Here is a 10,311-nt window from a genome sequence, read left to right as displayed (position 1 = left end):
GACGAGGCGGCTGGGGAAGCCCCCCGGCAGGTACTGCGGTCGTAATACCTGGCACGCAGTAGTTCTGGGCACAGGCTAGATGAATACATAACTGAATGCGGAGAGCCTGAATCCTGAAAAGACTGATGTGGAGGCGAATGTGGATAGTCAGTATATTTTGTCTGAAATGAATCAGCTCTGACAGTTTCCAGAGCAAGACTGAAGTGGTTGCATTAACATTATTTAAAACCTGAGAAGCTCACGGGGAAATAGGAGCCAGGTTCTCCCAAACCAGGCCAAGAGAGGGAGACCCGGAGCATTAGAGGCGTTATTTGCACATTGCTGCCCCCTCGTGGTTGTATAAAATATAACCGCATCTCTACATTTTGTGGAGAAGGAAATGGCAACCCACTCCAGTATTCTTGCCTGGAATAATCCCATGGCCGAGGAGCCTGGTGGGCTACGGTCCAGGGGTTCGCAAAGAGTCGGACACGACTGAGCGACTTCACTTTCACTTTCTACATTGTCTAGTTCTAGGGAAAAATATGGTGGCTCTGATGGTAAAAATATCTGCTTGCCATGCAGGAGACCTGGGTTCATCCCTGGGTTGGGGAGATCCCTTGGAGAAGGGAATCACAGCCCACTCCAGTATTCCTGCCTGGAGAATTCTAAAGACAGAGGAGCCTAGTGGGCTACAGTCCATGGGGTTGCAAAGAGTCGACAAGACTAAACGACTAAGCACAGCACAGGGTAAGACATGCCCATGGGCAGGCCCATCATCACTGGAGCAGAGAATGTTGAAAAGAAGCCCAGCTATTGTGACGTTTTGCAAGGGTAAGTTAATTTTAATACAGTTGCTTTAATAGGTGAGAAGTGACTGCCCAGGTTTAGATGGGAACACCTAAAACTGTCAAAGTGGTCTAAGTACCTGAGGGATACGCATAACCTGATAGAATACTTGCTTGATACTGGCTTTGATAGTTGCCTTGATACTTGCTTATTCAGTCTCAAGTAGCTGACAGCACAGAGGTGGACACTTAATAAACAAGAACCTTATGCTTTATACATATTTTTGGCGAGAAAGTTAACAGTAGGAATGAAGATTGATTGAAAATCTAAGCCGTTCAGCATCTCTTTCAACATAATAAGAAAACAAGATGATAAAGATATGAGAAAATCAAGTGTCACTTCATAAACTTCTCTGAAAGTACTAGTCACTCAGTCATGTCTGACTCTTTTTGACCCCATGGACCGTAGCCCATCAGGCTCTTCTGTCCGTGGAATTCCAGGCAAGAATACTGGAGTGGGTTGCCATTTCCTCCTTCAGGGCATCTTCCCGATTTAAGTATTGAACCCACGTCTCCTGTGTCTCCTGCACTGTAGGCGGGTTCTTTACCTGCTGAGCCATCAGGGAAGCCAGTAACAGATCATGTCAGAGCAAACACCACCTGTCACGAGTTTACAGGGACCATGATGCATCAGGGTTCCTGGGAACCCAGCCCCTAAACTCCAGGAATGTTTCCTAGGGAATCTAGGTGTGGACTTCAGGGACCCTCTGGACTTTTCTTTGGGAGCCCTCTTCCCAGAACATTTAGGGAGGTATCAGGTCCAGATGGTTGGGAAACTCTAGGCCAGTTGTTGAAAGAGAGTTCTCCATGAAATAGGAAGGTCGTGTCCACTTACCACTGTGGTTCTTCGGGCTGGAACATTGTTTCCTTTATACATACTTTCCTCATTTTACCTCTTATCAAGAGGATCAGTAATCAGGTCACTTCTGTTACTAACTGGACTTGAGACAAGTTCTGTAGCCACTCTGAACCTCTGTTTTCTCATCTAATGGAAGAAGACAGGACAATCTACTTGCTGCTGTTGCTTAGCGGCTAAGTCGTGTTCGACTCTTTTGTGACCTCATGGGCAGTGGCCTGCCAGGCTCCTCTGTCCATGAGATTTCCCAGACAGGAATACTGGAATAAGTTGCCATTTCCTTCTCCAGGGGATCTTCCAGACCCAGGGATCAAACCCGAGTGTCCTGCATTGGCAGGCAGGTTGTTCACCACTGAGCCACCTGGGAAGTCCAGATAATCTACTAGATAAGACATGAGTCAAGACATGAACAAGAATAGGCTCCTGAAAGAAGTACTGAAATGAAGTCGCTCAGTCATGCCTGACTCTTTGTGAATTCATGGACTGTAGCCCGCCATGTTCCTTCGTGCATGGGATTTTTCCAGGCAAGAGTATTGGAGTGGGTTGCCATTTCCTTCTCCAGGGGATCTTCCCAACCCAGGGGTCGAACCTGGGTCTCCCTCATTGCAAGCAGACTCTTTAGTGTCTGAGCCACCAGGGAAGTACTGGTGATAGATTAATAAATGCTTTTAAGGGCAAGCTTGTTACAATTGGTATCTATATAAACTTAGAAAGCTATCAAGATTCAGAAGTGATGTGAAGTCTTCTCTGATGAATTATTCCTGATGCTAGGTTCCTAGTAAGCTATGGACAGTCTATCAAATAGTGAAAATTTCTTACTGATGGGCTTTGTCCACTTTTTTTTTCCAGGTATATTTCTATCAGAGAGTAATTTGAAAGCCATTAAGGAAGAAAATTCTACTTTTTTCATGTTTGAAGATGACACTGCTGACCCTATTTTTATGCACATTTAGTTCCAATTGGATGTGAGTGTTGGACTATAAAGAAAGCTGAGTGCCAGAGAATTGATGCTTTTAAACTGTGGTGTTGGAGAAGGCTCTTGAGAGTCCCTTGGACTGCAAGGAGATCCAACCAGTCCATTCTGAAGGAGATCAGTCCTGGGTATTCTTTGGAAGGAATGATGCTGAAGCTGAAACTCCAGTACTCTGGCCACCTCATGCGAAGAGTTGACTCATTAGAAAAGACTCTGATGCTGGGAGGGACTGGGGGCAGGAGGAGAAGGGGACGACAGAGGATGAGATGGCTGGATGGCATCACTGACTCGATGGACGTGAGTCTGAGTGAACTCTGGGAGTTGGTAATGGACAGGGAGGCCTGGTGTGCTGTGATTCATGGGGTCGCAAAGAGTTGGACATGACTGAGCGACCGAACTGAACTGAAGACTAATATTCTATTATAAAGGTCGATGTTTCCGTACCGAAATGCCCTGGGTCCGCTTCTTGGGGTTCTTGTTTGCAGAATCAACTGCTTTTCTTCTTTTCTTCAAATCTGCAAACTTCTTATTTTTATGACTACAACAGTAAGACATGATCGCTGTAAATAAAGCTGGAACAAGTATAGAAATGCATGACCTATAAAAAACATTTCCCCTAATTCCAAAGTTCTCTCAAAGGGTTAGCATATGATAGTGTTCATTTTATTTAATGAATAAACTGATGTGTATGTGTGGTTTAACAGAAATGGGATCATACTAACACATTTTTCTGGAATCAGATATTTTTAAAAATTGCATTTATTTCATTAGTTATTTTTCACTGGGTCCTTGTTGCTGCTCCAGGGCATTCTCTAGTCGTGGTGAGTGAGGCTACTCTCTAGTTTGCGGTGGGCAGGCTTCTGATTGCGGTGACTTCTGTTGAGCAGCGTGGGGTCTATGGCACGCAGGCTTTGGTAGCTGTTGGGCAGGGGCTCAGTTGCTTTGCTCTTGTGGGATCTTCCCAGGCCATGGATTGAACCCATGTTCCCTGCCTTTGCAAGGCGAACTCTTAACCACTGGACTACCAGGGAAACTCCAGATTTTTTTTTAACTTTACACATCAGAGATAAGTTCTCCATCAATCTGCCTCTTCTCTGTCTCCCTGCTTCTGTGCAATTGTTGCAAATTCCACAGCAAGGTGTGTGTGTGTGTGTGTGTGTGTGTGTGTGTGTGAGTTAAGTCACTTCAGTTGTGTATGACTCTTTGCGACCCTATGGACTGTAGCCTCCCAGGCTCCTCTGTCCATGGGATTCTCTAGGCAGGAATACTGGAGTGGGTTGCCATGCCCTCCTCCAGGGGATTACCTGGTCTAAATGCAGTTTGCCTGCCAGATTGCCTGCTACCTTTAAGCAAAGCGGATATGAAAGATCTCATTCATGCAAAGTATCTCAAAGCCTGGAGGAAAAAGAAACAGTGAGTGAGGCCCTCTTTTGAGACTGCAAAGCACTGCGCAGCTGTGAGTGACTGAGCCGTGGAGGATGGAGGCCCTGGAGGCACCGTGGACAGTGTTTCTTAGCAACTTAAAGATGAATGGTGCTGTGTTATTCTCATCTTACCCGTACAAATCATAGACTTTATGTTACAAATTTACACAGTAGTCATTTATCTCTGATTTGTATAGACTTTCCTTCCATGGGAGAGTTAAAGGGGAGGTAGGTCAGTTATTAGTGTGACATGTAGGTATTGGGCTGGCCAAAAATTTCGTCTGGGTTTTTCCATAAGATGCTGAAGTGAAAAGTTAAAGTCGCTCAGTCATATCCGACTCTTTGCAATCCCATGGACTATACAGTCGATGGAATTCTCCAGGCCAGAATGCTGGGGTGGGTAGCCTTTTCCTTCTCCGGGGATCTTCCCAACCCAGGGATCGAACTCAGGTCTCCAGCATTGCAGGCAGATTCTTTTTTTTTTTTTTTATCAAATACAACTGTATTTATTTGTGACTGGCTTATTTTTTTTTTAATTTATTTATTTATTTTTAATTTTTACTTTACAATTCTGTATTGGTTTTGGCATAGATTGACATGAATCCACCACAGGTGTACATGCGTTCCCAAACATGAACCCCCCCTCCCACCCCCCTCCCCACAACATCTCTCTGGGTCATCCCCGCGCTTCAGCCCCAAGCGTGTCATATCCTGCATCAGACATAGACTGGCATTTCGATTCTTACATGTTATTATACATGTTTCAATGTGCAGGCAGATTCTTTACCAGCTGAGCCACAAGGGAAGCCCAAGAACACTGGAGTGGGTGGCCTATCCCTTCTCCAGCAGATCTTCCCGACCCAGGAATCGAACTGGGGTCTCCTGCACTGCAGGCAGATTCTTTACCAACTGAGCTATCAGGGAAGCCGAGAAAGACTCAAACAAACATTTTGGCCAACCCAATATATGAACTTTGAAGGTAGTTGACAATTTATTCTCTTCGGGGTGAAAATATGCCTACTACTCTTAACAGGAGTATAGCAGCATTTTTATTGAAGTGTAACTGACTTACAGTGTTATATTAGTTTCAAGTCCACAGCATAGTGAATCAGGATTTTTATAGAGCAAAGTCCACTAAAAGTTATCACAAAACATTGCCTATAATTTCCTGTGCTGTACCACATATTCTTGTTGCTTATTTATTTTCTACATAGTAATTTGAATTTCATAACCTCATATTCCTATCTTGCCCTTCCGCCCGTTCCTCATCCCCACTGGTGACCACCAGTTTGTTCTTTGTATCTGTGAGTCTGTTTTTTGCTATATACACCAGTTTTATTCATTTATGTATTTTTAGATTCCACATATGATGATATTATAGAATATTTCTCTCTGTCTGTCTGACTCATTTCACTAAGCATAATATTCCCTGCTGCTGCTGCTAAGTCACTTCAGTCGTGTCGACTCTGACCCCATAGACGGCAGCCCACCAGGCTCCCCCGTCCCTGGGATTCTCCAGGCAAGAACACTGGAGTGGGTTGCCATTTCCTTCTCCAATGTATGAAAGTGAAAAGTGAAAGGGAACTCGCTCAGTCGTGTCTGACTCTTCGCAACCCCATGGACTGCAGCCCACCAGGCTCCTCTGTCCGTGGGATTTTCCAGGCAAGAGTACTGGAGTGGGGTGCCATTGCCTTCTCTGAGGTCTATCCATATTTCTGCAAATGGCAGAATTTTATTCTATTTTATGACTAAGTAATATTTCACTGTGTGTATATTTATTTTCTTTATCCCGTCATTTATTGATGGGCATTTGTGTTGCCCCTATGACTTAGCTATTGTGAATAGTACTGCTATAAACGTTTTGGTGCATAGATCTTTTCAAATTAGTATTTTTGCCTCTGTGCACTCCCAGGAGTGGAACTGCGGGTCATATGGTTGTTCTACATTTAGTTTTTTGGGGGTCTCCATACTATTTTCTGTAGTAGCATAAAACTAATTTATTAATACATTGTACCAACAGTCAGCAAGGGCCCCCTTTTCTCCACATCCTTGTCTACATTTGGTACTTGTAGATAGCTATTTTGGTCGGTATGAGGTGATATCTCATTGCTTATTTGATTTGTATTTATCTAATAATTAGCAATGGTGAGCATCTTTTCATGTACCTGTTGACCATCTGTATGGCTTCTTTGGGAAAAAAGTCTATTCAAGTCTACTGCCCATTTTTTTGTTTGGGTTGGGCTTTTTTGATATTGAATTATATTAGCTGTTCATACATTTTGAGTATTAACCCCTTGCTGATCATATTTTTATCGTTCCTTTGATTCTAAATGACGCTCTTGCTGAATAAAGTAGCCTACGTTGCAGATTTTTCCCTTTCAGCACTTTGACTGTATCTTGCCAGTCCTTTCTGGTCTGCAAAGTTTCTAGAGAGAAATCAGCAGATAGCTTTATGGGGATTCCCTTGTACATGACACTTTGTTTTTTCTTGCTGCCTTTAGAATTTTCTCTTTATTTTTAACTTTTACTATTTTAATTATGGGCTTTCCTGGTGACGCAGATGGTAAAGAATCCACCTGCAATGCAGGAGACCCAGATTCAATGCCTATGACACGTCTAGGTGTGGGTCTGTTTGGATTCATCTTGTTTTTTACCCTCTGTGCTTCCTGTACTTGAATATCTGTTTTCTTCTTCAGATTTGAGCAGTTTTCAGCCATAATTTCCCCCAATACATTTTCAATCCCCTTCTTTCTTCTCCTTCTGAGATCCCGATAATGCAATGTTGGTACGCTTAGTATTATCCAAAACTCCCTTAAGCTGTTTTCAATATTTTGATTTGTTTTTCTTTTTTCCTGTTCTGACCACGTGATGTCCATTATTCTATTTTCCAGATCACTTATGTGTTTTTCTGTATCACTTAGTCTCCTATTCATTCCTCTTACTGTGTTTTTTACTTCAGTTCTTGAACTCATTAACTTCATTTCTGGTTGAGTCTTTTTTTATATTTCTAGCTCCTTGCCTGGAGAGTCCCATGGACGGAGGAGCCTGGAGGGCTGCAGTCCATGGGATCGCTGAGGGTTGGACGCGACTGAGCGACTTCACTTTCACTTTTCACTTTCATGCATTGGAGAAGGAAATGGCAACTCACTCCAGCGTTCTTGCCTGGAGAATCCCAGGGACGGGGGAGCCTGGTGGGCTGCTGTCTCTGGGGTCGCACAGAGTCGGACACGACTGAAGCAACTTAGCAGCAGCAGCAGCAGCTCCTTGTTACATTTTTCACTGTGTTTATCACATTTACGCTAATTTGGTTAACATGTTTATTGCCCATGCATTGAATTCTTTACCTGGGAAATTGTTTATCTGTGTTTCATTATTTTCTCAGGAGTTTTCTTTTGCTCTTTCATGTAAGAGCAGTTGGCCTGCCTTTTCATTTTGCTTGACTTTCTCTGCCTCTATGAATTTAGATGAAATGTGATGTTGAAAAGGGTGTTCTCAGGTGGAGTGTCCCTATACCAACTGCATGCGCTCAGTGTCCCTAATGAGAGGACTGGACTGGACTTGGGGAAGTCGCATCCTTTCTCAGGGTGTACTGACAGTGGGTGCCTTGCTAGGGGTGGGGCTGGAGAGGGGGGTGCTGGGATGAGGTACTTTAAGGCTTCTCCTCTAAACCTTCTGTTGGCCTTATGCTAGCTTGGTTTATAAACCGCCATGGGTTGGCCACAGGCAGAGTTCGGGGCTGCCCTCAACGCACTGTCTGCGCAGCGCCTGCAGTTTTTTTCTCTCATTCTCCTCAGAGTGAGGATCACGTGGAAATCGTCTTTTTCCTTCATCACTGCCCCAGCCCCACCACCCCTCCCTGGTGGGGAGCCACACCACAGGGCTGGCGGGGCTGCTGTGAATTCCCCAGGTGTGACTGGTGGCCAAACGGTCATGGCCACAGTTCTGGGCGGCTTCTGACGGGCTGCTTGAATCAGTGCCAACAGTGGCCACAACATCCCCACCCAGACTCTCCTCTGTGTCCACGGCTGCGGGTTTGCCCCAGTTGTGGCTGCCCCGCCTCCAGCGTGGCTCCGTGATGTTGGCTGCAGCGAGCCCCCCAGCACCACCGGAAACCTGGCAACTTCTAAAGCAGACCTCTAACAGTGCCTCTCTACCTGGCCAGGGGGCAAGCTGGCACACGTGCCCCTCCTGAGCAGAGTCCAGGCTTCCCACAGCCCTCCTGGAAGTCCCAGGGGACCCCCAGAGGGCCGAGGAGGCTTGTCATTCTCACGGCTCACTCCCCAGGTGGAGCCCACGTATTCTCCCTTTTCCTCTGAATCCCTTCCTAGAAGCACACGTGCTGACCTGATCACTTGTCTTTCCTTCCTGCCAATCACTGTGACTCTTTCTTACAGCCTGGGTTGTACTGGAGTCTTTCTGCCATTTCTGAGTGAGTTTTCAGTGAGGCTTGTTCTCAGGCAGAAGTACTTTTGATGTGTTCGTGGTGGGGAGGTGAACTCCATGTCCTTCTACTCCACCATCCTGATCGATCCCCCAAGAGATGGCCAAGAATCACAGACTTTAGTTGGTGGGTTCTTACTGTTTATATATGAGGCTTCAATGTCATTTATTCAGTCAACAAACATCTTGAAGTGTCTGCATGTGCCTGTCTGTGTGCTCAGTTGGGTCTGCCTCTTTGCGACCCCATGGACTATAGCCTGCCAAGCTCCCCTGTCCATGGGATTTCCCAGGCAAGAATGCTGGGATGGGTTCCCATTTCCTACTCTAGAGGATCTTCCCAGCCCAGGGATCAAAATCCCATCTCTTGTGTCTCCTGCACTGCAGGCAGGTTCTTTACTACTCACCACTGGGGAAGCCCTGAAGTATCTACTATGAGGAAATCAAGAATGCTGAAATAAGTGTACTGGCCAAGACCCAAAGTGCAGTAGTCAATTGCATTTCACCACGAACACAATTAATTTGTGTTTCTCTGGATGAGAATGATCTGAAATATTATTATTATTATTATTTTTACCATTTACAGACTGGTAAGATAGTTCAAAGACAATGAAAGACAGAGGTAATCCAGAAAAGTATGTTAGACTAAAGACTCAAGGATATTTTCTGCCCATTTCAAAGTCTTTCACAACTTTTCCTGAAAATTTATCATATTAATATACAACTGGAGAAACGCAGCAGATGGATGCTAAGTTAATGGAGATATGGCAGTCCAGAAGCATTAGAATTACTCCATTTGAAAGATGGGTTTCAGAACAGGAAGAAATAGCAGCTGAGGGACTGTTGTACAGAAAGAGAAAGAAGTATAGTGAGTGATAGTGGAAGCATATATTGTGAGTCGGCTTAAGTGGAGCGCCTGCGTGGGGCATTCGATGTTATTAATAGGTGACCGAGAGTTCACTATAGATTATGGGTATTCTCCTCAACCTGAACTTCCAGGTCAGCCCAAACCTCCTGCGCATGCGTGCTAAGTCGCTTCAGTCGTGTCCAACTCTGTGCGACTCCATGGACTGTCCATGGGATTTTCCAGGCAAGAATACTGGAGTGGGTTGCTGTGCTCTCCTCCAGGGGATCTTCCCGACCCGAGGATCAAACCTATGTCTACTATGGCTCCTGCATTGCAGGCAGATTCTTAACCACTGATCCTCTGGGGAAGCCCCCAAACCTCCCAGGCGGCAGCAGATACAAGCCCGAGCATGCTCCTGTTCAAGCGCTGCGGTTTACCAGCTACTCCTTGCTTCACTCCTGGCAACAGCCCCATAGCTGAGCTTCTTGGTTTCAGATTGGATTTCCTTTTTGAACTCAACTTCCTTGGCTTTGACCCTTAGTTCTGAGAAAACTGACCTTTCTTTTTTTTTTTTTTTTAAGGTCATTCCTGGTGCTCCTGTTCTGACTGGAGGCTCATATCCAATCACTGAGCCTCTTGGATGAGGCTGGACATGGCCCTCCCCACCCCCATCTTTCACCTGGTGAATCCAGAAAATAGAGATGAACTTCAGGCTTCCCTAGTAGCTCAGACAGTAAAGAATCTACCTGCAATGCAAGAGACTGGGGTTTGATTCCTGGATCGGGAAGATCCCCTGGAGAAGGAAATAGCTACTCTCTCCAATATTCTTGCCTGGAGAATCCCATGGACAGAGGAGCCTGGCGGGTTACCATCCATGGTATCACAAAGAGTTGGACAACACTGAGTGACTAAGACACTTTGCAGGCTTTTGAAGATGCTTCAAACAC

Source organism: Oryx dammah, unplaced genomic scaffold, assembly GCF_014754425.2.
Source record: "Oryx dammah isolate SB20612 unplaced genomic scaffold, SCBI_Odam_1.1 HiC_scaffold_3, whole genome shotgun sequence".
Lineage (NCBI taxonomy): Eukaryota > Metazoa > Chordata > Mammalia > Artiodactyla > Bovidae > Oryx > Oryx dammah.
The sequence above is the reverse complement of the archived record's forward strand: the minus strand, read 5'-3'. Positions refer to the sequence as shown.